This window comes from Temnothorax nylanderi, unplaced genomic scaffold, assembly GCF_030848795.1.
Source record: "Temnothorax nylanderi isolate EJ_2023f unplaced genomic scaffold, tnyl_v1.0 TNYL_tig0821_pilon, whole genome shotgun sequence".
NCBI classification, from domain to species: Eukaryota; Metazoa; Arthropoda; class Insecta; order Hymenoptera; family Formicidae; genus Temnothorax; species Temnothorax nylanderi.
The window spans coordinates 49008-54265 of NW_027249883.1; the positions used below are offsets into that span (position 1 = coordinate 49008).

At 36.1% G+C, this 5258-nt stretch overlaps 1 pseudogene; it reads left to right on the top strand.

Annotated features, from left to right (window-relative positions):
• Window positions 1–3019: 3019 nt before the first annotated feature.
• LOC139785522 (putative nuclease HARBI1) lies at window positions 3020–4545 on the top strand (annotated as a pseudogene).
• The last annotated feature ends 713 nt before the right edge of the window (window positions 4546–5258 follow it).

Consider the following 5258-nt stretch of genomic DNA (forward strand, 5'->3'; position numbering starts at 1 on the left):
CGTCGCCTTTTTTGGTGGGACGTTCGAACGACCTTCGAAACGCTGGACCCCCGACAGCTCCCCGCTCCCGATTCCGGCCGTCGCTTGCTGAAGACGCTGAACACCGATTGGAACGCCGATTGGTGGGCAAGTCGTGGATGTGGACGTGACACAGGTTATGTGGAATAAACTCTCACTCACAGAATATGATTATTAATACAAGATATTAATTGCAAATCTTGTTTACAACTCCCGCACTCGGGTTGACTATGTGTCGCCGTTAATCGCGCAGATTTACAATCGCGTACGCGTATTGACAATCTTAATTACTCGGACGATTATGTTTCGCACTAACAAATAATCTCGGCTATCGCGCCGTTCGCGAGGTACCCGTTGTTAACGCGGACCAGTCATACGCACGTCCGCACCGTATGCGATCCAGCGGGTAACTCGCCGATTGTTCGTCACCGTGGGCCCTTGTCTCGCCCCCACTTTGCGCTGCCATCACGCATGGCCGCTGTGGACTCATGTATTCACGCGCGTGATCGCCCGCTGATTCGTGACAAACAAGTTTTTCATCTTTTCGTCTGAATAGACTCGCATTCCACGTCTATTTTGATGGAAGTTTTCATTATACATCGAGTGTCCCGTTTGTCTTGCAATTATTACATTATACATCCTCGTATTAACAATATCCTATATCTATTACAGAATTTTTGGCTGCGTCGCCTCCGAACTCGGCCTATGATTCGGACGCAGTGCATCACAGTTACCTTATACTTATCGCACAACGTCATATGCTCGCTATTTGATATTCTCCGCGTTTGTCATATTTGCGCTTGGAAATACGATCTTTTCTGTTTACAGACGTGACAAGCGTGTGGCGTTGTGACTCCTCAGCGAATTTCAATTTGCTAGGACGCTCGGTTCGCTACTTAGCCGCGCGGGCGTCTGAGGATGTCGCCGACCTCATAACCATGATCTCCGTAAGTCAGGGAAGCTGACCCGGTGCTTGGTTTTCCGATAACCCTAATACTTCGCTAATTTCCTGCGCGTACGTCGGACAACGTCACCGACCCTACCGGGGTTTTTCCTACGCTCCGCAGAACGCATTTCTGTCGGTTGTTCCAGAAGAAGACCTAGGGTTCTCTATTTCCATGTTGGTGATCCTCAGGTTAACGCCAACCTAATTTTCCTGTTCCGCGAGACCCCTTTGGCCTATTCCTACGCTTTGTTCCCGTGGAAGGTGTGTGCTCTCCGAACTTCCAGCGCAGCAGTGCGCCGTTGACGGGACTACTTGCATCCTGTTCTTTGGCTTCTCCGGAAGCCATCGGTGTTGATTGTCCTTGAGGAAAACGTCTGGTTTGCTATCTAGCGAACCTAGTGCGGTATCGCGATGCGGTTTGCGCTAATCGTTGTACCAGGTCGCCAGGAAGTTACTAACGATGAAAAAATCTTTTACGCGTCATAACTTTTGAACTAGACACATTATCGCGGTGGGAGTAATCACATTGCGTTCCCTACTTCTCTCTCCACCTTTTACCGTAGAGTGGTTTTTCACTCTCGGTGGTGAGTTTGCGTATCTCTCCTGAGTGTACCCATAACCTTTAAACTCACTTGTCGTTCTTTATCTTTAACTAAAATCTTTACTTGCAGGTTATGCGTACTCTCGTGATAGGAGGGGTTAAAGTAACACATGTACTTAGCAAAAAAATAATAAATCTTTTATTCGTTTTGACTCTCGCTAACATGTCATCTTTTTGCGACTAGATTTTGAGCAACTAAATAACCTAAATATGTTGACTAATAGCCGTATTCATAGTCCTTTCTTGAGGAATAAGGATTCCTTGTTCCTTATTAGTTATTCTACATTTCATTAACCTTCCTTGATCGATCAAGGAACCTTAAAATTTATGAAGTGTAGAATGAGGAACAAGGAATCCTTACTCAATAAGGACTATGAATACGGCTATAAGTCGCATAAACTAAATTTGCGAATGTTGTTCAGGATTGGGTTTGATACGAATTCCAGAAGTTTCGTACGTATAATACGTATTATACGTATTATACGTATCAAACTATGTATGATTCCTCTGACACTGTTATAACCTATAACCTTAACCTCATATATCAATACTGAAACTGTCTATTTCACTTTCGCCAAATTTTAAACCTAATGTCTATATCATTTTAAGATTTTTAAGTACAATTACACCGTACAGGCGTACACTATAGTTCAACCATATAAAACAGAGTAACAGACCTATAAATATGCAGTCTGTAAATAAAAAACAAAAAAAGAGTAATATTGAAAATAATGAAAATGTAAGTATAGTATATGTTTTTAGTATACACTATACAGTAATTTCTGTCACTCGCTGTTCGCTGTAATATATTTTTGCTTTTATCGCGAGGATTTAATTTTAAAGCATGTATGGGCCAATTTGCGGTTATGCCGCAATTTTCTAATCAATTTTCAACATAGGCTGTGTTCCTTTTTTACTGGCAGTGCTGTCGAAATGACGCCATAACAGTGCACTGCGGAAGCCGTTCCAAAATTGAGTTCAGTGTGGCAGCACAATTGTGATGTCGTATTTCGGAACAACTTGCAGTGCACTGCAAAACTAACCTTTTGAACGTAACCAACGTGTGTGTTATTAACTCCAACCGGAGTCCGGAGTTAATAACCTCAAGATTAGAAAAAAATGAAAAGAACGACAATGTTAATATGCTGCACAATCGCAGAAATATTATGTGAAGACAGTAGTAGTGACAGTTCCGATGAAGATGAATTGCTACATTTTGTATATCCTCCCGTAAAAATTAATCGACCGCGCATAAGAAATTATTTAGATATCGTTCATGAATATTCTAATGCAGAATTTAAAAGTCACTTTAGGTAATGTATAAGTACTAACATAATATTTGTTTGTTTTTATATTGCTATATTGCCGCAAAATTATAATTTAAAAAGAAAAAAAATTTTTTAGAAACATTTTTTGATTGCAGGATTTCCCGTAGAGTTTTTTATTTTTTATTAAATATAATTGAACCACAATTGTTAAAACAATCAGAAAGATTTGGGCGAAAAACATTTTCTGCAGAGGGACAATTGTTGGTAGCAATATGGACTATGGCAACACCGGATTCTTATAGGTATTTTTTATACATAAATAAAAAAAACAGCAAAAAATACACTGAGTAGACAGATATTTAAATTGTGATTATTCTCTATTTAATAAAATTATTCTATTTCTAATAGATCAGTTTGTGATCGATTTAACATTGGACGAGCAACTGCTTGGCGTGCTGTTAGAAGAGTTTCTACAGCATTTACCGTTTAGCACCTCAATATATTAAGTGGCCAAATGAGGAGGAAGCTCAATATACCTGGACCAATATTGAACTGAAACATGGGTTTCCGAAAGTTGTAGGTGCTATAGATGGCACACATATAAGAATAATTAAACCTAATAAACACGATGAAAGCTATATTAATCGTAAAGGTTATCACTCGATGCAATTGCAAGTAAGTAAAATTAAAAATATAATCTAAACTCGAATGCAGTATAATAAATTACAGAAAAAAATGTACACAATAATAAAGAAAATATAATGGAATAATAAATTACTAATTAATATATATTAATGTGTTTAAATGCGTTTCTATTTTGTTCTTTTGTTATAGGTAATATGTGATTCAACATTGAAATTTATACATTGTTATGCAGGACAACCAGGATCTGTTCATGACATGCGTGTTTTCCGATTGAGTGGTTTCCAAGCAATGTGTACATATAATTATTTTCCTGCAGATAGCCATATAATAGGTGATGCTGCATATACTTTACAAAAACATGTCATGGTACCGTTTAACCCTTGAATGCCACACCTCTCAAGAATCTCGTAAATGACACATGGGGTCTAAAAGACCCCAGGATGAAAAATGTTTTCTTACTCATTGATTTTTTGATATTTAGTTATGAAAATTATTTTCAATGTTGTTCAAGGCTTAAAAAAGAGAATAAAATGCTTATATTGTTAAAATTTCAATTTCAACATAGTATAAAAAAGTAAGTAAACTGAGTACTGCTAAGTGTACAAACGGGTAGGTCAATCACTCAACTATCATCAATGGGAGCATGAGCTCCATTTTTGGGGGGAACATTTGAAAATATATCGATCTAAAGGGTCTGGGGTCCGCTGGACCCCGGGTGGCATTTAAGGGTTAAAAATAATGGTCACTTGACAGATGCGCAAATAAATTTTAACAATTACATATGTCCTGCTCGTGTAATGGTGGAGAGAGCTATTGGATTATTGAAAGGACGTTTTCGTAGCTTACTAGATAAATTATACATGAGACGAATAGACTTGATACCAAAATACATTATAGCATGTTGTGTACTACACAATATTTGCATTTTAAATAACGATTTTATAGATATTCCTATAATTAAGAGGATAGAAACGATAGAAATGTACAAATTAATATTGTACAAAATAATGAAAATGGAGATGGACAAGGTGGAATTCAAAAAGGAAATGCAATTGCGTATATGTTAAGTCAAAGATAAATTTATTATTAATTTTTATTATTATTGCAATGTTTTCAAAGGTAACAAAATGTACGCTTTCATATCACATGTAAATAAACTTTTGCAATAAACATAACAAATCTTTGTAATAAGTGTAGTCATTTATCAATAAATAAAAATTTCTCATGTAACTTATTACTTCTATATGTACGGTATCACATCACATGTTAACTACACTTTTACAATAAACATTAATCATCACATAAATATAGTTATTTATCAATTAAACCAAAATTTTCATGTAACTACTTCTGAACATAATTTTTATTGAAATATTAAAGGAAAAGAATAGAGTATTTGTAATAATAGTTTAGTAAGTACGTAAAGTTTAAAGAGTGCAACTTTGTTTTTAACATGAACACATTCATGCATGTACTTCTTAAAACAAACTAAATATATAAACTTTAAAAAATTAAAATACACTAAATTAAATAAACAAGTTAAAATGAACAACTTTCTTAAGACTCATGCTGCATGATTGCTGCTTGCTGCTTCACACTTGAAACGTCTGCATGAGCTTTTAACAGTCTTATTAAAGTTTTGTAATAATATTATTCCTTCTCCATTACTTGCTGTATTAAATTTTTTAGATCAGATAGTAAGTCCATTTTTTCTTTATGCTGCTTGTCTTTCTGTTCAGCACGACTTTTCTTGTAATCTAAAATTTTTTGTTTGTACGAA